The following is a 22,714-nucleotide window of genomic DNA, read 5'->3' on the forward strand; positions in this document are numbered from 1 at the left end:
ACCTGGCAACCTCGAGGAGCAGCTTTAACTCTCCAACTCCAGATCAGTCAGGACTGCAGGTTTTGCACCTCTACCATCTGCTGGAGACAGAGAAATCCTGAGGGACTGCAGGTGGCACGCTCAGTTATGTAGCAGTGCCTCAAAGTTTCGATCTCTGCCTCCATCCGCTGATGGGGATGCAAAACCTACTTGTCTGGACTGATCTGGGTATGTTCAGGAACAGCCCACAGGCTACATCAAGACCCGCCCCTAAAAAAGAGGAAGCCAGGTGGGCTGATGTATTTGGTATGGGTGGGGGGAGGGGGGGGGGAAGATGGCCAGTTTCCCAGCCCAAGCTGCAGGGTAAATTGGCTGGACTTGCCAGCTAGGGAGGAGGAGTGATCTCCTGCAGGAAGTCCAACCTTTCCTGCTGATGTCTGGGAGATATCCTCAGTCAGAATAGCATGGGTCAGATCATCCTTATTTGTCAACGTTTGCTCTGTTACTAGATCCCCTCTCACCTTACTTCTAAACCCATTTTGCTCTTCCCCCACACACACACACGCCCCAAAAACACACAAGCACATACATACACAACAGACACATCAGAAGCTACAGCGACACACACTACTTTTCTTAGAGAAACCCTCGGGGTGAGAGATCCAAGCTTAGCCTCGGGGTTCCCAAACCCTCTTTTCTGCCTATCTGTAAGCTCCATGGGGCAGGGACCCTCTCTTAGGTGTCTCGGTACACCTGGCTGCAGTAAATAAATGTTTAATAGGAAGGTGTGGCCATGCTGGTGCCATGCTTGTGCAGGACTGCAGGCCGCCGCGTCTGGGCTGGAGCGGTTTCGTCCATTCCCAGTCCGGGGTGCCAGAGCTGGGCGCGTTCCATGTTATTTTTTATGTACAACAATTAAAATTACAATGAATATAAAGAAAAAACTCGCTGGTGTATATATTTTATATTACGTCTGCTGTACAGAAAGGGATCCACAATGTCCCAAAAATCTTTTTTTGAGAGGAAAAGACCTCAGTACCGGTTGAAAACAGAAAATATTGAATCCAAAACCAGTTGTCGCAATCACAGCTCTAAAAAACCTCTTTTTTTATGACTTTAAACATCTACTTTCCTTCTTAAATTTTATTCAACTTCAATTTGTCAAAAATTCCTAGAAAACAAAAGTGTGCCCAGCAGGAAAAGATATTTTTCTTGAATCTCTCTAATTTAGTGTTTACTTTTCTTACAAAGGGCCCGGTAACATTTAGTTATATAGGCTCCGTGTAACGCTGAAGTGTGTCTGGAAAACGCCGACGTGGCCAACATTTCACAGGTGATGCTGCGTCAGGGCATTCACAACAATACTTTTAGTCGGTCCATAGTCCATACATCTTTGGTTGTTTCCTTGGACTCAATAACTCAACATGGCCACTACTTCTTTCTAAAGGCAAGAGAAATGTGGAAAAAAGGATTTGCATTCACAAAAAAGCGGGGAGTAGCTTGCTTGTTACGGCAGTTACCACCCCAAACCAAATAAGCCTGATACTTCAATTTCAATGCATATCCAGTATAGCTCTCTACTTCAACGGCAGGGAGAAAGACTGATACTTCACGCATATCCAGCATAGCTCTCTGCTTCAATGGCAGGGGAGAAAGACTGATACTTCACTTTCAATGCATATCCAGCATAGCTCTCTGCTTCAACGGCAGGGGGAATGAAGAAAGGTGGATCTATATACAGACAACAACCAACAAGGACTGAATTACATAGTCTGGGTAAACAAATAAGCATGGGTGTAGCTTGCTTATTGCGGCGGTTACTACCCCTAACTAATTAAGCTAGATATTTCACTTAGATGCAGTTCCATCACTGCTCTCTACATTAATGGTGGGGGTGGAAGGGAAATAGAACCAAAAAGTAACTAACAAGAAGGATATGCTCTGGAATTTCGCAGCATCCCTCAGGACATGTTCATGATGTCTCCTTGGTACTCCGAACACAAGAAACTGGCAGTGGAATCTACTTTGATAAGGCACCTCTGTTTGAGGTGCCTTATCAAAGTAGATATGGGGTGTAGGTATCTCCGGTACCTACACCCCAGGAAAATACGAGGCGTTATTCCATCTATTTCATCATACCCATTCTGGACCTCAAGAGCGTCAATCGTCATAGAAACATATAGAAACATAGAAACATAGAAATGACGGCAGAAGAAGACCAAATGGCCCATCCAGTCTGCCCAGCAAGCTTCACACATTTTTTCTCTCATACTTATCTGTTTCTCTTAGCTCTTGGTTCTATTTCCCTTCCACCCCCACCTTTAATGTAGAGAGCAATGATGGAGCTGCATCTGCGGATAATTCACTTCCGCAGGGAAATTCTTCACTCAGTCATAATGGCCATACAACCGGGAGAATCCTTAACCTCCCTGAACCCTCTCGGAGGCCTAACTTCATATTCTAATCCGCCAGTATCACCTGCATTTCCTACACTTTGCGGTACTGGGCCGCCATTACTAGTTCCAGGCGTTGCCCTTCAGCCTGGCATTCACAACAATTCTTTTAGTCGGTCCATAGTCCGTACATCTTTGCTTGTTTCCTTGGGCTCAATAACTCAAACATGGCCACAACGTCTTTTGAAAGCATTCCCAAATAATTCTAAATTGACGAATCTAATCCCACGATTCTATGTGGTGATGTCCATACACATAGACGTCACAGACGTCCTAGCATAAGAATATAAGAACATAAGAAATTGCCATGCTGGGTCAGACCAAGGGTCCATCAAGCCCAGCATCCTGTTTCCAACAGAGGCCAAACCAAGCCACAAGAACCCGGCAATTACCCAAACACTAAGAAGCATCAAAAATTAATCATGTTTATTTCTTCTCATTAATATAATATTGGCATAATCAATTCCAAATATGATCTTTAATATAGTTCATTAATCCCCATTGTCATAGTGCACTTGTATCACAGCTCAAAAATCAAACACCAATGTCATAACGTCTTCATTTAACATAAAAATATTGTTTGTGTTTTCACCACTTATTTTCTAATTTTTACACTATTTATTATTGAGGTCCCTCCTTATTTGTTAATCTAATCCCATAAATTTTTATGCTGGCATCCGCATATCCATCAATATCTTCTATTGTAATTTGAGCTTCCTATGCAACATTATTGCTTTTTTATATCCATCTACTCCACCACAAGCATCGAACTTCTATTTACATCAAATTAGTGTAGTCCATTCTGTTTGGCAATTGAATCCATGTGGTTCTTCAGCCTTTAATCTACACATCCACTTCTGTTCTCTCTAATATAGTGCACGCACTCTATAGCCCCCTCTCACATTCTTTATGATTTGGTCTAAGGCAAACCATCTCAGATCCTCAATCTTATGTTGTTTCTTTCATGAGACAATGCTGCACAATGGGAGCCTTTTCTCTAACATTGCGTAAACATCTCTTATGTTCACTCAATCATAAACGCAATGACCTTTTTGTTTTTCCCACATAGATTTTCTTGCATGGACATTGAATAATATAAACAACAAAAGTAGACATGCATGTAGTGAAGTGTTGTAATTTATAAACTTGTTTAGTGGTGGGGCAAGTGTATTCTTTAATTTGTAGAGTCTGACTACAAACAGGGCAATGTCCACTCTTAAAGTGTCCTCTGATCTTCTCTCCAGTATCAATAGAAATATCGTCTTTATTCACTTGAGACAAAAAAGCAGGACCTAAAAATTCTTTCAAGTTTTTGGATTTTGAAAACGCCATCCTGAAGTCCATGTCTTCAAATCCTAGAACCATTTGAACAACATGCCAATGCGAGCGTTTGCTTCTCAGAATTTACCTTGAAAGCGGAGAATATTTGACCACTTTGCAAGTTTGGCAAATGGCTCAACACTCGATGAGGAAATGCAATTCACAGTGAGCTATAATTTGAAGAGCATTTCATTTTTGGATGTAATGATTGGGAAATCAGAGGAAGGAGAAATAAAAATGAGTGTGTTTAATAAGAAAACTGTTAGAAATACTCTTTTACATTATACCAGCGCACATCTGTTGCCATTGAAGAACAGTTTGGCAGTGTCCCAGTTTTTGAGATACAAACGCAACTGCTCCAGTGTAGGAAGTTACAAAAAACAGACTCAGAAGCTGATGAAGAAATTCAGAATGAGAGGATATTCTGTTAAGTGCATTCTAAATCTTTTTAGGAGAGCGCTTTATAATGACAGAGAAGTTTTGTTATCTAAAACAGATAGAAAAGATGACTCGAAAGTGGCCACTTGTGTGGTCAAATATTCTCCGCTTTCAAGGTAAATTCTGAGAAGCAAATGCTCTCATTGGAATGTTGTTCAAATGGTTCCAGGATCTGAAGACATGGACTTCAGGATGGCGTTTTCAAAATCCAAAAACTTGAAAGAATTTTTAGGTCCTGCTATTTTGTCTCAAGTGAATAAAGATATTTCTATTGATACTGGAGAGAAGATCAGAGGACACTTTAAGTACGGACATTGCTCTGTTTGTAGTCAGACTCTACAAATTAATGAATACACGTGTCCCACCATTAATCAGGTTTATAAATTACAACACTTCACTACATGCATGTCTACTTTTGTTGTTTATATTATTCAATGTCCATGCGAGAAAATCTATGTGGGAAAAACAGAGGTCATTGCATTTACGATTGAGTGAACATAAGAGATGTTCACGCAAAGTTAGAGAAAAGGCTCCCATTGTGCAGCATTGTCTCATGAAAGAAACAACATAAGATTGAGGATCTGAGATGGTTTGCCTTAGACCAAGTCATAAAGAATGTGAGAGGGGGCTATAGAGTGCGTGCACTATATTAGAGAGAACAGAAGTGGATGTGTAGCTTAAAGGCTGAAGAACCGCATGGCTTCAATTGCCAAACAGAATGGACTACACTAATTTGATGTAAATAGAAGTTCGATGCTTGTGTTGGAGTAGATGGATATAAAAAAGCAATAATATTACATAAGAAGCTCAAATTACAATAGAAGATATTGATGGTTAGTTTTTATGTGGATGCCAGCATAAAAACTTATGGTTTGGGTACTTGCCAGTTACTTGTGACTTGGATTGGCGACTGTTGGAAACAGGATACTGGGCTTGATGGACCCTTGGTCTGACCCAGTATGGCATTTCTTATGTTCTTATAGGATTAGATTCACTAATAAGGAGGGACCTCAAAAATAAATAGTGTAAACATTAGAGAAGAAGTGATGAAATCACAAACAGTACTTTTATGTTAAATGAAGAAATTATGACATTGGTGTTTGATGTTCGAGATTTGATACAAATGCACTATGACAATGGTAATTAATGAAACTATATTCAAGATCATAATTGGAATTGAAAATGCCAATATATTAACGAGAAAAAATAAATTGATAATGAATTTTTGATGCTAGGACGTCTGTGTCGTCAATGCATATGGATGTCATCATGTAGAATCGTGGGATTAGATTGGTCAATTTAGAATTTCTTGGGAGTGCTTTACATAGAAACATAGAAATGACGGCAGAAGAAGACCAAACGGTCCATCCAGTCTGCCCAGCAAGTTTCGCACTTTTTTTTTCTCATACTTATCTGTTACTCTTGGCTCTTAGTAACCTAAGAGCCAAGAGTTCGGGTCGAACCCGAGCCCGAACCAGTTCCTATTTTTGGTTGACAGCTCCGAAAGGACTGAGACCTTCCCGAGGGCCGATATGTCTGAAATGATGAGTTTCTGTAGGGCCAAAAAAAATGGGAGCCCCTGGTCCGAACCCTCATAGGTGAAGGGCACTGCAACCTCTTTTTCTTATCTTCTGGTAGCTGCGGCACTGGAGATTCACCCCATTTACTGGCCAACTTTTCCAATTTGCTTCCGAATAGGAGGGATCCCTTAAAGGGCATCTTTCTGAGGTTTGCTTTAGAGTTTTCATCCATTGACCAATTTTGCAGCCATAGTTGCCTTCTGGCCGCCACCACTGAGGCTACCCCTCTGACTGAGGTATGCACTAGGTCAGAGCTTGCATCCACTAGGAATGCTGTAGCGGACTCCATAGCCTCTCTGGAATGGGCCTCTGAGCTATCTGCCTCTCTCAAGAGAAGCAGACACGAGCGAGCGACCAGGGCACAATCGGAAGCGATCTGCAGCGTCATTGCTGTCATGTCAAAGGCTTGCTTAAGGATGGACTCCAGCCACCTATAGTGTGCATCCTTCAAGGCGGCTCCTCCCTCTATTGGGATAGTTGTTCGCTTCAAAACGGTGCAGACCAGGGCATCCACTTTCTGGAAACAAGGCGTTCTTTGGCCTCTGGGTCCAGAGGGTACAGGGCATCCAATACTTGGCCTCCTTTAAAGCTGGTTTCCAGGGCATCCCACTCCAGGTCAATTAACGTCTGAATGGCTTCCAGCATCGGGAAATAGCAAGAGGCTTTCTGTAGAGACACCAGGATGGGGTTCTTCTTTGGCTCCGACATAGGGTCCATGCCAGGAACTCCCAGAGTCTTCAGGGTCTGGGAAACTAGTGCCAGCGATTCATCTCTGTGGAAAAACCGTAACATGGTCCAGTATGGATCCAAGCCTGGAGGGATTTCCTCATCTTCCAATGAGTCTGCATCCCCTTTGTACAGAGAAGGGCGACCAAAATGATAAAGGGAATGAAACAGCTCCCCTATGAGGAAAGACTAAAGAGGTTAGGACTTTTCAGCTTGGAGAAGAGACAGCTGAGGGGGGATATGATAGAGGTCTTTAAAATCATGAGAGGTCTAGAACAGGTAGATGTGAATCGGTTATTTACTCTTTTGGATAATAAAAAGACTAGGGGGCACTCCATGAAGTTAGCATGTGGCACATTTAAAACTAATCGGAGAAAGTTCTTTTTCACTCAACGCAAAATTAAACTGTGGAATTTGTTGCCAGAGGATGTGGTTAGTGCAGTTTAGTGTAACCGTGTTTAAAAAAGGATTGGATATGTTCTTGGAGGTGAAGTCCATTACCTTTTATTAATTAAGTTGACTTAGAAAATAGCCACTGCTATTACTAGCAACGGTTACATGGAATAGACTTAGTTTTTGGGTACTTGCCAGGTTCTTATGGCCTGGATTGGGCACCGTTGGAAACAGGATGCTGGGCTTGATGGACCCTTGATCTGACCCAGTATGGCATGTTCTTGCGTTCTTATGTCCATGGTGTCTGGGTCTCTGTCAGGGATATCCTTGGTGAGGCGAGGCATGTCGCGAGGCATGCTAATAGGGCTGGGAAGAAAAGGCCTTCCCAGCTGGGGCTCAGACCGGGCAGGGGCAGCAGCTGACTGTGCCTGAACAAAGGCTTGAAGGCCCTGAAAGAATTCCACTCAAGAGAAGGGCACCGGGTCCATGCCTAGGCCAGGAGGAACTGGGGTAGGTGCCACTGAAATGCCCTCTCCTGTGGAGGACGCTGTCCCGGGATTGCTCAATTTTGGAACCTGTGGGAGGGAGTGCTAGGGAGCGCTCCCGATTCCGGGGAGATATGTGCCCTTGGACCACTATGCGACTGCAGAGAGGAGCTTCGTGGAAGGCAAGACGTGTCCAAGCATGGGAGGAGCAGGCTGGCCACCGAGCCCTAACTTCTGCCGAACCTGCATACACCGGTAGAGATCCAACAGCGCAATGCTGGTCTTTGGGGTAGCCCTCCGGCCACTCGATAGCCCTTTCGGACCTGCCACTGGAGAGCGGCAAATGCAGCAGGATGGACAGAGGTCGAGGACAGGCAATGGTACTGGAATTTGGAACAACACAGGACCTTGGCCTTGGACTAGGCTGATGGCTTGAACAAGATGAGGAAGCTCGAAGGCTCAGATGAAATGAAGACACATGGGGCTTGGGACTCAGATGAGACGAGGACACTTGAAGACTCAGATGAGACGAGGATGCTTGGTACTTGGGAGCTCAGACGAGACGAGGACGTGAGGTGGCTAGGAACTCAGACATGACGAGGATCTGAGATGGCTTGGAACTCAGACGCAAGACGCTCAGACGTGGATGAAGATCAGAGGTGGATTCTAGAGAGTCAGGCAAGGATTCTGGATACTCCGATGAGGATTTGGAACTTGGAAAGACTCAGGCAAGGATAAGGACTCGGGATACTCAGGCGAAGACAGAGGCTCAGGATCTGGGAGGAATCTGGGCAGTGCTTGAAGACAGATCCAACCGGAAGAGGGATCCAGCCACCAAACTCAGACACCGGATAGAAACAGATGTACTCCCAGGAAGGTCAGCTGAAGACGAGGACTGGGGCGAGGCGAAGCTGAACCCGGAGCTTAAGGACTGACGGTACTTCAGGATCATAACCTGACAAAGGACATCAGGAGCGAGACTTGGAATATCAGGGTTGGAACATAGGATATCGGATACGAAAGGACGCCGGTACCTCAGCACACCTAGGCGTTGGGACATCTATGGCATCTGGACATCAGGGACCTCTAAAGAGGAGGACCTCAAGGGCGTCTGGGACATGACAGATGAAGATATCAGGAGACAGAGACATCAGGACATCTGAAGACACGGAGACATCAGGACATCTGAAGACAGGAGGACGGGATCCGTCGAGAGACCAGGACATGGAATGAAGCAACAACGAAGGTTCAGGAACCATGGACGAAGACAAGAAGGAACAGAGTGCCTTGAAGAAGTGAAGAGGGATCACGGAGGACTCCTGGAATGAAGAGCTAGAACTGAAGATCCAGGAGAGGTCCAACTCCATGACCAACTCCTTGCAAAGGCGACGGGAACTAAAGGCTGAGCCCTTTTGTAGGGCTGAAGAGGAACGCCCAGGATGATATCACAAGGAGGAACAAGGAGGACTGGCCCTTTTAGGCTGAAGAGGCGCAGCCCCGCGCCTAAGGAGGCAGGACCAGGGATAGCAGCCATGCTGTGAAGAGAAGAAGTAGGCCTGAGGCATCGGAGGCGGCTCCTGCCGCGAGAGAAGCTGAAGATGATGGCGGCTTCCAGGCCGCGTGAAGAGTAGCTCCGGAGCGGCCTCCAGGCTGCGGAAGAGGACCTGGATGATGGTGGCCTCCGGGCTGCGGAAGCTAGGTGGTCTCCAGGCCGCTGAAGAGGAAGAGGATGGCGGCTCCCAGGCCGCGTGGAAGGCCCGGTTGGAGGCGGCTCCCATGCCGCGTAGAAAGCCTGGTCGGCGGCAGCTCCCAGGCCACGGGGTGCGGCGCTGTCATCGGCGGCTCCAGCTGTGAAGGAGAGAATTCGTCGGCAGCCTCCTGGCCTTAAGGAAGGAGGCAGCAGCCGTGGCTGACCTGCCACGGAGCATGACGGCACGGCCCGCCATGCGAAAAGGAAGGCAGCGGCTCCGACTGCCAAGGCGCACAGGAGACGGCGTCGGGAGAGCAGGCCGGCTGGCGGAGGAGGTAAGAGCCTGCTCGCGGCTAGGCCCACGGGCAGCATCACAACATTCAAATCTGAGATACTACCGGATAAGGTCATAGCTGACCCGTCCTCCTACTGAAAGGGGCCGGGCTTGGAGAAGTTCTGAGAGTCCAGCCCTCCCTTGGCCTCCTCACAGTGCTGACACAGGAAGGATTCAAGGTCAGACTGCGAAGCCCTAATATGGCAGGCAGCACAGAGTGTCGCTTGTGGTTCTTTGCTGCCAGGGCCATAGTTCAGTGCAGCTTGTGCTTTCAGCCGGCTAGCACTTGAACTCGAGTGTGCACAAATCCACCCCAACGCACTTAAGTATAGGCGTCCGGTTGTGCGCGAATGTATGCGTGTACTTACACGTGTAGGTATGCGCACAGGTGAGCGCCTACCTATGCGCGCACCCACATCGCGTATACCGATAGTCTATGGGGGAAAATGGCACCGCACAAAACCGCGTGCAAGATGGCGCCGCTGCGGCCTGCCACGTGGAGTGCCTCACTGAGCCTGAAGCGGGGCCTAGCCCATCGGGGGGCCGCTGAACCCGCTCGGAAACCCCCTTCCCTTGCCCCAACGGGATCGGGAACGTCATCGGTACGGCGCGCCGAGCAAGAGCCCTTCCACGTCTCTGAATCGGAGGAGTTCTTCTTTACTTACCTGGGCTCAGCGCTCACCGGCCGAGTACAGAGACGGTCTCCGGCTGCAGGGGGAGAGGGCTTTGACCGTCACCACCGCGCTCGGCTTCCTGCACCCGCTGTTCCGTCATCACTCTCTCAGGGCTGGTGTTTCCATTACGCAAACGAGGCATTCACTTTGAGCGTCAACATTTTTGGGGGAGGAAAATCCCATTACCATGAGGCCGGGGGGGATGTGACTGTGTGCCAGAGCCAATACTGCCAAAGAAGGGAGCGCTGTGCCGGAGCTGCTGCCAATAGGCAAGTTGGGGGATTCGTCTAGGGCCTAATCCGTCTCAGGCCTAATTCCTGTGATCATCGGGGTAACACCGCATGGGTGACAGCATGAAATGTCACGGACATGTTTTGCTAAGATCATTCCTTGGGAGCTTGTGCGTGTAAAATCCTGTCTGCTCTTACCCCCTTCTCCTCCTCCAGCACCCCACCCCTCCAAAATGTGTCCTTCCAAACTCTCAGAAGCATCTAATTAACCCCTTATTAATTCCTTGGAATAAATGGATGAGCGCTCCTGCACCCTGGGATCCCTGCCATGAAAGCAGGAAATGTCTGCTTCCCTCCCAGTGATATCTAAGCACGAGCTGGGGGGAGGGATGGGGCTGGCACGACAGTGCGGGGGGGGGGGGGGGGCTAACAAGCTCTAGGCCAAGCTGGTCCCTCTGTTTTACATGCACAAGAGGGGGGAGGGGAGGTCTTGCAGCTCCAGTGAGAGGACACCTGCCAAATAAAGCACTATAGACCTGTTTGCACCCGCTTCCCTGCAAATCCCTCAGTGAAGGAGCTTGTTCAGATCCAGGACTGGCAGGCCCAGGGAGCTGTGAATATTAAACATGTAATTACTTGTTAATTAAAGACCAAACAAGCTGAGCAGATGCCGTTGGAGGAATCCTTAATCACTTTCTCCGGAGGAAGGAAGTAGGAAAGGTTATGGAGGAAATGGAGAGGAAGGGTAGAAAAGGGGGTGCTGCAGGGCAGGAGTGAGGTGCATTGGCAGGGCTGTGTGTGAGGGTCTCAGTACTGGAATAGCAGGAGGTGCTGCAGGGCAGGAGTGAGGTGCATTGGCAGAGCTGTGTGTGAGGGTCTCAGTACTGGAATAGCAGGAGGTGCTGCAGGGCAGGAGTGAGGTGCATTGGCAGAGCTGTGTGTGAGGGTCTCAGTGCTGGAATAGCAGGAGGTGCTGCAGGGCAGGAGTGAGGTGCATTGGCAGAGCTGTGTGTGAGGGTCTCAGTACTGGAATAGCAGGAGGTGCTGCAGGGCAGGAGTGAGGTGCATTGGCAGAGCTGTGTGTGGGGGGTCTCAGTACTGGAATAGCAGGGGGTGCTGCAGGGCAGGAGTGAGGTGCAGTGGCAGAGCTGTGTGTGAGGGTCTCAGTACTGGAATAGCAGGAGGTGCTGCAGGGCAGGAGTGAGGTGCATTGGCAGAGCTGTGTGTGAGGGTCTCAGTGCTGGAATAGCAGGGGGTGCTGCAGGGCAGGAGTGAGGTGCATTGGCAGAGCTGTGTGTGAGGGTCTCAGTACTGGAATAGCAGGAGGTGCTGCAGGGCAGGAGTGAGGTGCATTGGCAGGGCTGTGTGTGAGGGTCTCAGTACTGGAATAGCAGGAGGTGCTGCAGGGCAGGAGTGAGGTGCATTGGCAGAGCTGTGTGTGAGGGTCTCAGTGCTGGAATAGCAGGGGGTGCTGCAGGGCAGGAGTGAGGTGCATTGGCAGAGCTATGTGTGTGAGGGTCTCAGTGCTGGAATAGCAGGGGGTGCTGCAGGGCAGGAGTGAGGTGCATTGGCAGAGCTGTGTGTGGGGGTCTCAGTACTGGAATAGCAGGAGGTGCTGCAGGGCAGGAGTGAGGAGCATTGGCAGAGCTGTGTGTGAGGGTCTCAGTACTGGAATAGCAGGGGGTGCTGCAGGGCAGGAGTGAGGTGCATTGGCAGAGCTGTGTGTGAGGATCTCAGTACTGGGATAGCAGGAGGTGCTGCAGGGCAGGAGTGAGGTGCATTGGCAGAGCTGTGTGTGAAGGTCTCAGTACTGGAATAGCAGGAGGTGCTGCAGGGCAGGAGTGAGGAGCATTGGCAGAGCTGTGTGTGAGGGTCTCAGTACCGGAATAGCAGGAGATGCTGCAGGGCAGGAGTGAGGTGCATTGGCAGAGCTGTGTGTGAGGGTGTCAGTACTGGAATAGCAGGGGGTGCTGCAGGGCAGGAGTGAGGTGCATTGGCAGAGCTGTGTGTGGGGGTCTCAGTACTGGAATAGCAGGGGGTGCTGCAGGGCAGGAGTGAGGTGCATTGGAAGAGCTGTGTATGAGGGTCTCAGTACTGGAATAGCAGTGGGTGCTGCAGGGCAGGAATGAGGAGCATCAGCAGAGCTGTGTGTGAGGGTCTCAGTACTGGAAGAGGTACTTGGGTGTTGATTAGTGGGGGAGCGTTTGCGACCGGCAGTATGTATTTTGTTGTGCACTGGGCTGCCGCTGACACACACGGATACACAGGCTGCTCCCCGATATACACACATCGCTCGCACTCCTACTGACAAATTCCATCTTCCTCTCTGCCTGGCACACTCACAAATCCCCTCTCCCTCTTCCATCCTGCTCACATGCATATATGCTCACAGTCACATTACCCTCTCATCTCTGTCTTGCACACTCGCATGTATGCTCACGCTCGCACATCCTCTCCCTCTGTCTTGCACTCTCACATGCCTATTGACAGCCACATCACCTCTGTCCCTCACACTCTCTCTCCCTCCCTTCCTCACCCTCTGTCATTTTCTGCCTCCCTCATGAAATAATCTCTCCCAGTGCTGAGGGACTGCATTTTTCTGCCTGTCCCTGCATGGGCAGCAGGAAACCCAAACCAAGCCTCAATGTTACCTCAGAGGACCTCTTGTTTTATTACTTACAGCTTGTCCCTGATTGCCTCTGACAGGTTCGTGTGCAGCAGACAAAAAAAAGGGGGCGTGCGTGTGTCTGTGTGTGCTTTTGTGACATGCATTTGCTAGACTATGTGTTTGTGTGATGAGTGGGGTCCATTAGGGTTGAAAATCAGCATTTGCCTTTTTCTCTGCTCCTGCAGAGTGGCAGTGGCAGATGAAGCTCAGGCTGTGTTTTGTGTTACCCTTTAAGCTTTCCTGTGCAGACTCCCTTCAGGTGCAGCCTGTGTATTTGTGGGTCCCCACTATATGACCTCTGGCTGTCGTCTGCTTCTTTAAAACATCTACAAATGCTAGCCCATCTCCCCACCCCCTTTTGTCGTGGGCGATGAAGGAAAGCAAAGGAGGAGATGGAGAGGGGTGAATAGCCAGCAAGGTGCTTATACTCCTGTATAGGACCCTGGTGAGGTCTTACCTGGAATACTGTGTTCAGTTCTGGAGAATTGGGTTTCCGAGAGATATTGGGGGGAGTGGAAAGAGGGAAGGGGGGGTCTCCCTTGTCTGTGCTGTAAGGGGGGGTGCCGGTTGTTAATCCCTCGTGACATCCTTCCTTCTGCTTTAACCCCTTGGCCCGGCTTCTGTCTCCACCACAAGTGAGCCTGGATAAGAAATAGAGCCAGGATAATAATGCAGCCGGCCTAAAAGATCAGAGCACTCGGTTCCCAGACAAAGGAGGGGGAAGAGAAAGAGGGAAGGAGAGAGCGGGGAGGAGAGAAAGAGAAGGAGGGAGGATGGCAGAGAGGAGATTAAAGGGATGGTAAGGGGGAGAGAGAGTCCGTGTATGAGAGAAAGGCGGGTTGCAGGCACGCGAGAGGACACGGCTGCGTCCTGGGTGACCACTGAAGTGCAGCGGAGGAGAGACATGGAGGGCTGAGTCACCAGGGGTGCACGGAGAGACTAGCAATGAGGCAGCCTCTGACTTCCACAAGACGGCGACAGCGCTAGTGGGCGAGGCACCCCGGGACGGAGCCCCCACACGAGGTGGGCGAGATGGGCAGCCGCCCTGGGTGCCACGCTGCTGATGCCACTGCAGCCGCAAGCGAAACTCAAGCTCTGGTGGGGGTCAATTCTGCGTCGCCCTGGGGGCCCCTCGTCAAGAGCATGGGACTGTCCTCAGCCCCTGCTCCCAATCCACCTGTCTCACTGGAGGGACATGTCCTGCTGCCCTGGACGACGGCACCACCCTGCCCACCGCCTGGGGCACTACTTAGCAGCATGATGGCTTTGCTCTGTGGCACAACACCCTCAGCACCTGCAGAGCAAACCTGCCCCACCATAACAGCACTAACTGCCACACTCACCCAGCAACACAAACTCTCTCCACTACAGACACTCTGTGACCCAACACAAAACCCTGCAAAATACACCCTCAGCACCCGCACAGCAAACCTGCCCCACCATAACAGCACTAACTGCCAGCACTCACCCAGCAACACAAACTCCCTCCACTACACACACTCTGTGACCCAACACAAAACCCTGCAAAATACACCCTCAGCACCTGCACAGCAAACCTGCCCCACCATAACAGCACTAACTGCCAGCACTCACCCAGCAACACAAACTCTCTCCACTACAGACACTCTGTGACCCAACACAAAACCCTGCAAAATACACCCTCAGCACCTGCACAGCAAACCTGCCCCACCATAACAGCACTAACTGCCAGCACTCACCCAGCAACACAAACTCTCTCCACTACAGACACTCTGTGACCCAACACAAAACCCTGCAAAATACACCCTCAGCACCTGCACAGCAAACCTGCCCCACCATAACAGCACTAACTGCCTGCACTCACCCAGCAACACAAACTCTCTCCACTACAGACACTCTGTGACCCAACACAAAACCCTGCAAAATACACCCTCAGCACCTGCACAGCAAACCTGCCCCACCATAACAGCACTAACTGCCAGCACTCACCCAGCAACACAAACTCTCTCCACTACAGACACTCTGTGACCCAACACAAAACCCTGCAAAATACACCCTCAGCACCTGCACAGCAAACCTGCCCCACCATAACAGCACTAACTGCCTGCACTCACCCAGCAACACAAACTCTCTCCACTACAGACACTCTGTGACCCAACACAAAACCCTGCAAAAAACACCCTCAGCACCTGCAGAGCAAACCTGCCCCACCATAACAGCACTAACTGCCTGCACTCACCCAGCATCACAAACTCTCTCCACTACAGACACTCTGTGACCCAACACAAAACCCTGCAAAATACACCCTCAGCACCTACACAGCAAACCTGCCCCACCATAACAGCACTAACTGCCTGCACTCACCCAGCAACACAAACTCTCTCCACTACAGACACTCTGTGACCCAACACAAAACCCTGCAAAATACACCCTCAGCACCTGCACAGCAAACCTGCCCCACCATAACAGCACTAACTGCCAGCACTCACCCAGCAACACAAACTCTCTCCACTACACACACTCTGTGACCCAACACAAAACCCTGCAAAATACACCCTCAGCACCTGCACTGCAAACCTGCCCCACCATAACAGCACTAACTGCCAGCACTCACCCAGCAACACAAACTCTCTCCACTACACACACTCTGTGACCCAACACAAACCCTGCAAAATACACCCTCAGCACCTGCACAGCAAACCTGCCCCACCATAACAGCACTAACTGCCTGCACTCACCCAGCAACACAAACTCTCTCCACTACAGACACTCTGTGACCCAACACAAACCCTGCAAAATACACCCTCAGCACCTGCACAGCAAACCTGCCCCACCATAACAGCACTAACTGCCAGCACTCACCCAGCAACACAAACTCTCTCCACTACAGACACTCTGTGACCCAACACAAACCCTGCAAAATACACCCTCAGCACCTGCACAGCAAACCTGCCCCACCATAACAGCACTAACTGCCTGCACTCACCCAGCAACACAAACTCTCTCCACTACACACACTCTGTGACCCAACACAAACCCTGCAAAATACACCCTCAGCACCTGCACAGCAAACCTGCCCCACCATAACAGCACTAACTGCCAGCACTCACCCAGCAACACAAACTCTCTCCACTACAGACACTCTGTGACCCAACACAAACCCTGCAAAATACACCCTCAGCACCTGCACAGCAAACCTGCCCCACCATAACAGCACTAACTGCCTGCACTCACCCAGCAACACAAACTCTCTCCACTACAGACACTCTGTGACCCAACACAAACCCTGCAAAATACACCCTCAGCACCTGCAGAGCAAACCTGCCCCACCATAACAGCACTAACTGCCAGCACTCACCCAGCAACACAAACTCTCTCCACTACAGACACTCTGTGACCCAACACAAAACCCTGCAAAATACACCCTCAGCACCTGCACTGCAAACCTGCCCCACCATAACAGCACTAACTGCCAGCACTCACCCACAACACAAACTCTCTCCACTACACACACTCTGTGACCCAACACAAACCCTGCAAAATACACCCTCAGCACCTGCACAGCAAACCTGCCCCACCATAACAGCACTAACTGCCTGCACTCACCCAGCAACACAAACTCTCTCCACTACACACACTCTGTGACCCAACACAAACCCTGCAAAATACACCCTCAGCACCTGCACAGCAAACCTGCCCCACCATAACAGCACTAACTGCCAGCACTCACCCAGCAACACAAACTCTCTCCACTACAGACACTCTGTGACCCAACACAAACCCTGCAAAATACACCCTCAGCACCTGCACAGCAAACCTGCCCCACCATAACAGCACTAACTGCCTGCACTCACCCAGCAACACAAACTCTCTCCACTACACACACTCTGTGACCCAACACAAACCCTGCAAAATACACCCTCAGCACCTGCACAGCAAACCTGCCCCACCATAACAGCACTAACTGCCAGCACTCACCCAGCAACACAAACTCTCTCCACTACAGACACTCTGTGACCCAACACAAACCCTGCAAAATACACCCTCAGCACCTGCAGAGCAAACCTGCCCCACCATAACAGCACTGCCAGCACTCACCCAGCAACACAAACTCTCTCCACTACACACACTCTGTGACCCAACACAAAACCCTGCAAAATACACCCTCAGCACCTGCACAGCAAACCTGCCCCACCATAACAGCACTAACTGCCAGCACTCACCCAGCAACACAAACTCTCTCCACTACCAGACACTCTGTGACCCAACACAAACCCTGCAAAATATACCCTCAGCACCTGCACAGCAAACCTGCCCCACCATAACAGCACTAACTGCCAGCACTCACCCAGCAACACAAACTCTCTGCACTACAGACACTCTGTGACCCATCACAAAACCCTGCAAAATACACCCTCAGCACCTGCAGAGCAAACCTGCCCCACCATAACAGCACTAACTGCCAGCACTCACCCAGCAAAAACTCTACCTAGGAAAAGGCAGCAGTGGGACCTAGAACCCCAATACACCTCCTACTGGGAAACAGAACCAGCCGGACTGCGACAGATCCCTGCACAGAAACTTCACTGGCAGCCTCCCTCACCTCACTCACACATGCAGGACACGGACAGACCCTCACCCAACACAGAATAAGAAAGAGAAAAGTGCAGATAAAAACTGAACTGGATACCCGAAAAATCAGTTTATTCCCCTGGGCCTCAACTCTAATCCCAGGCTCTATCCCTGACAGATTTGGGGGAGGGGGAGCCTGCCGAGATGGCACTGCCCATCCCTAGGCTAAAATTCAAGTGTGTTGCTGTGGGAGAGGAACAGGGGGCGGAGAACCCAGAGGTTACGGAGAAGTCCAGGGTAAACTAGATGTGCAGCGGACAGCTGTTTCCTGCTCTCTGTCTTAAGGCAGTGGCAACCCCCGTCTCTCTCCAGCTGTGACAAAACTGCATGGTAGTCGGCAGTCGTCTTCTGGTTCCTTATTGAATATTAATTATTTTCACGGAACAGGCGAAATTTGCCTTAATGTAAGGGTCAAGCAGGTCGCTTCATTATGGCTGAAACCAACCGATTAATAACCTCATGTCTGCATTTTTTAACCCCCGCCTTAATGATTTTCTTGTAAAAATGATTTGTTTCTCAGGGAGAAACAATTACTTGTACCCATTCCCTGGAAATCTTACTGCTCCTACGGATACCGGAACTCTTCCCTCCCCAGCTGGGGCTTAGCCTTCGTACCTGGGATGCGCCCATGGCTCCGGACATCCCGACATGGCGTTGGGGGAGCTGTGCTGCTGGAGGAGCAATGTCCTTCCTAAACGGGACATGGTCGATTTCCCCGCACCCCAGCATGGTATTAGAATCCTGCCCTTCATACCCAGGACGTCCTCCCGTTTCCTGCACCCAAGCATAATGTTAAGATATTGTCCTTCATAGCCAGGGCACATGCCATTTCCCTGCACCCCAGCATGTTAGGTTACTGTCCTTCATATCCAGCAAGCACTCCCGTTCCCTACACCCCAGCATGTTAAGATATTGTCCTTCATACCGAGGACACACGGCATTTCCCTGCACCCCAGCACAGTGTTGGGATATTGTCCTTCATACCAAGTCACACAGCATTTCCCTGCACCCCAGCACAGTGTTGGGATATTGTCCTTCATACACAGGACACACTCCAGTTTCCTGCACCCCAGCAGTGTTAGGATATTGTCCTTCATACCAAGGACACACAGCATTTCCCTGCACCCCAGCACAGTGTTGGGATATTGTCCTTCATACACAGGACACACTCCAGTTTCCTGCACCCCAGCAGTGTTAGGATATTGTCCTTCATATCCAGGACGTACTCAAGTTCCCAGCACCCCAGCACGGTGTTACGATAATGGCCTTCATACCCAGGACGCACTCCCGTTCCCTGCACCCCAGCACGGTGTTGGGATACTGTCGTTCATACCCAGGACGCACTCCCGTTCCCTGCACCCCAGCATGTTAGGATCCTGTCCTTCATACACAGGATGCACTCCAGTTCCCTGCACCCCAGCAGTGTTAGGATACTGTCCTTCATATCCAAGACGTACTCAAGTTCCCCGCACCCCAGCACGGTGTTACGATAATGTCCTTCATACCCAGGACGCACTCCTGTTCCCTGCATCCCAGCATGCTAGGATACTGTCCTTCATACACAGGATGCACTCCAGTTCCCTGCACCCCAGCACGGTGTTGGAATACTGTCGTTCATATCCAGGACGCACTCCCGTTCCCTGCACCCCAGCATGTTAGGATACTGTCCTTCATATCCAAGACGTACTCAAGTTCCCCGCACCCCAGCACGGTGTTACGATAATGTCCTTCATACCCAGGACGCACTCCTGTTCCCTGCATCCCAGCATGTTAGGATATTGTCCTTCATATCCAAGACGTACTCAAGTTCCCCGCACCCCAGCACGGTGTTACGATAATGTCCTTCATACCCAGGACGCACTCCCGTTCCTTGCATCCCAGCATGCTAGGATACTGTCCTTCATACACAGGATGCACTCCAGTTTCCTGCAGCCCAGCACGGTGTTGGGATACTGTCCTTCATACCCAGGACGCACTCCAGTTCCCTGCACCCCAGCACGGTGTTGGGATCCTGTCCTTCATACCCAGGACGCACTCCCGTTCCCTGCACCCCAGCATGTTAGGATCCTGTCCTTCATACCCAGGACACACTCCCGTTCCCTGCACGGTGTTGGGATGCTGTCCTTCATAACTAGGACTCATGCCATTTCCCAGCCCGCCAGCATAGTGTTAAGGGGACAGCTGTGCTGTTACAGGTGCTGTCTTTTACATCCAGGACACACGCCCTCAGCGAACACGATGGTGGAGGCAGGCTGCTGCCAAGCACATACACCATCAGAAGCAAGGGATATGTTTTTATTTTTATCCTTGGCCAATAACAACCTTCCCCGCTCCCCCTCCCGGCCACTCCCACTGCAGAAGAAAGTGAACTCTCTCCTGCTTTGCCCCCAAGAGCTAACACATAAAACCCTCTCTCCCCAAAATCCACCCGGCCAGCTACAGGGGCAGGAGTCGCGGTGGGGGGGGGGGGGATATGAAATCTCCCACAAACAGGAGCAAAGCCCCCCCCTCCACTCATGGTTCTGCTGCTCGGGCCTCTCCACCACTTCCTGCCCCGCCCTCACCCGTGCCTGCCGCTTGCCAGCTGCACCCATCCCCTCGGAGCCAGCTGAGCACTGCCAAGGCCATCATTACAGCGGTAAAAATGGCAAGGCGATTACGCACATGCCTTTCTGGGGGGGGGGGAGGGAGCTGCCAGCTGAACTCTGTCCCCAGCCCTCCCCCCACTTCCACCAGACTGCGAGAAGCGTTTAAGCATCATGACCCATCCGCTGCCCGACAATCCAAAAACCCCCATCCGTGCCCCCCTTCCCCCCCCAAACACGGACCTGTCCCTGGCATTTTTGGGATGTGAAGTCATAAAGAAAGACCCCCAACTTGAAAAGCAAAGGGCAAGTTTCAGAAATGAATCGGAGCCCTTGGAGGCAGACTCCCAGTTTTGTTTGCCTGGAAGAGAAATGTTTGCACTCCAGGGTCAGCAGAAGCCCCAGGCTCCCGAGGAATCTCCTGGGATCTGCATGCCTGACTCCAGCTTCTGCAGTCCTCCCTGCTTCCTCACTTCTGAGCTGGTGCAGTCCCTTCCCTGACGGAGCCCTGACACCTAGCGGCCGCCCGCCAGCCCCAGACTAATGGGAAAGGGTGGAGAGAGAGACAGGCGCTGCTCCAGAAGCAGGCACCCTCCACGCCGGCATGCACAGCCCCTGCGCTCGCTGCATGTTCCTGGCGTCTCCCCCTGCTATTTCCAGCCCCTGCGCTCTCTGCATTTTGCTGGAGTCTCCCTCTGGTATTTCCAGCCCCTGCACTCTCTGCATTTTGCTGGAGTCTCCTCTGGTATTTCCAGACCCTGCGCTCTCTGCATTTTGCTGGAGTCTCCCCTGGTATTTTCAGCCCCTGCGCGCTCTGCATTTTGCTGGAGTCTCCCTCTGGCATTTCCAGCCCCTGTGCTCTCTGTATTTTGCTGGAGTCTCCTCTGGTATTTCCAGACCCTGCGCTCTCTGTATTTTGCTGGAGTCTTCTCTGGTATTTCCAGACCCTGCGCTCTCTGCATTTTGCTGGAGTCTCCTCTGGTATTTCCAGCCCCTGCGCTCTCTGCATTTTGCTGGAGTCTCTTCTGGTATTTCCAGCCCCTGCATTCACTGCATTTTGCTGGAGTCTCCTCTGGTATTTCCTGCCCTCTCTGCATTTTGCTGGAGTCTCCCTCTGGTATTTCCAGCCCCTGTATTCGCTGCATTTTGCTGGAGTCTCCTCTGGTATTTCCTGCCCTCTCTGCATTTTGCTGGAGTCTCCCTCTGGTATTTCCAGCCCCTGTATTCGCTGCATTTTGCTGGAGTCTCCTCTGGTATATATTTAAATTATATTCCTGTTTGGCATTTCAAAGTGTGTTACATTCAGTCACTATAGCTATTTCCCTATCTCCAGAAGGCTTATAATCTAAGACAGTAATTTACTAAGCATTTTTCCCATCAATACAGAATAGAAGAAAATCTTTAGTAAATAGGGCCTTTAGTTTCTTCAAAGTGACTTGCCCAAGGTCACGTGGAATGGCAGTGGGATTTGAATGCTGGATTTCCTGATTCGTAGCCCTCTACTCTAACCACTAAGCTACTCTTCCACCCTGTAGTCTCTGGGAATTACCTGTTTCCCTGTGCCATGTCACCTGAGTCCCCATGCACAGAAAGAGGGACAGGGGGAACTCCAAATGCTTCTCTCCCAGGTTGTCCGGGATCACATCAAAACTCAAACATGGAGCACCTGGGGAACAGAAAACAGTAGGACCAAAGAAAAATTAGAGATGCTCACCTGTACCTGGTGACACTGTATTTGTGTGCTGAGGGGGAAGCAAGGATTTTCTCACCTTTCTAGACCTGGTGATTCAGTGGGAAGGGTGTAGGGGGTTTCTCCCATGGAATGTTTAGCCCATGCGCTCTCTGCATTTTGATGGGGGTCTCCGCTGGTATTTTCATCCCCTGCACTCTCTGCATTTTGCCCTCTGGTATTTCCAGCCCCTGCGCTCTCTGCATTTTGCTGGAGTCTCCTCTGGTATTTCCATCCCCTGCGCTCTCTGCTTTTTGCTGGAGTCTACCCTGGTATTTTCATCCCCTGCATTCTCTGCATTTTGCCCTCTGGTATTTCCATCCCCTGCGCTCTCTGCTTTTTGCTGGAGTCTCCCTCTGGTATTTCCAGCTCCTGCGCTCTCTGCATTTTGCTGGAGTCTCCCTCTTGTATTTTCAGCCCCTGAAATCTCTGCATTTTGCTGTTGTCTCCCCTCTGGTATTTTCAGCCCCTGAGCTGTTTAAATTTTGCTGGAGTCTCCCTCTGGTATTTCCAGCCCCTGCCCTCTCTACATTTTGCTGGAATCTCCCTCTAGCATTTTCAGCCCCTGCGCACTCTGCATTTTTCAGTGTCCCAGCAGAAATCCTAAACTCCTTGCTGGCCCATCTTCTCCCCCCAGTAGAGAAATATATTGTATCCACTGGGAGAATTAAAACTTTGGGAATTGCTTAAAATACCAAAGAAACACACACAATACAAAAACCCCCCAAATGTCTCAGGGCTGAGGCCCGAAGCACCTCATTGCACCGATGAGCCGCCGGCAGAAGGACTGGCCGTGACGCCAGAGCGTGGGCCTGGGAC

The 22,714-nt window shown here is 50.5% G+C and overlaps 1 long non-coding RNA gene across 2 annotated transcripts; it reads right to left on the bottom strand.

Moving 5' to 3' along the window:
• Nucleotides 1–957: 957 nt before the first annotated feature.
• Nucleotides 958–22,712, bottom strand: LOC115080724. 2 transcript variants are annotated; one of them, XR_003853641.1, is made up of 4 exons: nt 22,651–22,712; nt 21,716–21,832; nt 13,428–13,611; nt 958–1,420 (listed from the first exon to the last, which is right to left on the bottom strand). It is a non-coding gene; the product is annotated as an uncharacterized LOC115080724 (long non-coding RNA). The 2 variants fall into 2 exon arrangements; XR_003853640.1 differs by having other exon boundaries at nt 22,606–22,673.
• Nucleotides 22,713–22,714: the final 2 nt, after the last annotated feature.

The sequence above is a fragment of the Rhinatrema bivittatum genome, chromosome 19 (genome assembly GCF_901001135.1).
Source record: "Rhinatrema bivittatum chromosome 19, aRhiBiv1.1, whole genome shotgun sequence".
Classification (NCBI taxonomy): domain Eukaryota; kingdom Metazoa; phylum Chordata; class Amphibia; order Gymnophiona; family Rhinatrematidae; genus Rhinatrema; species Rhinatrema bivittatum.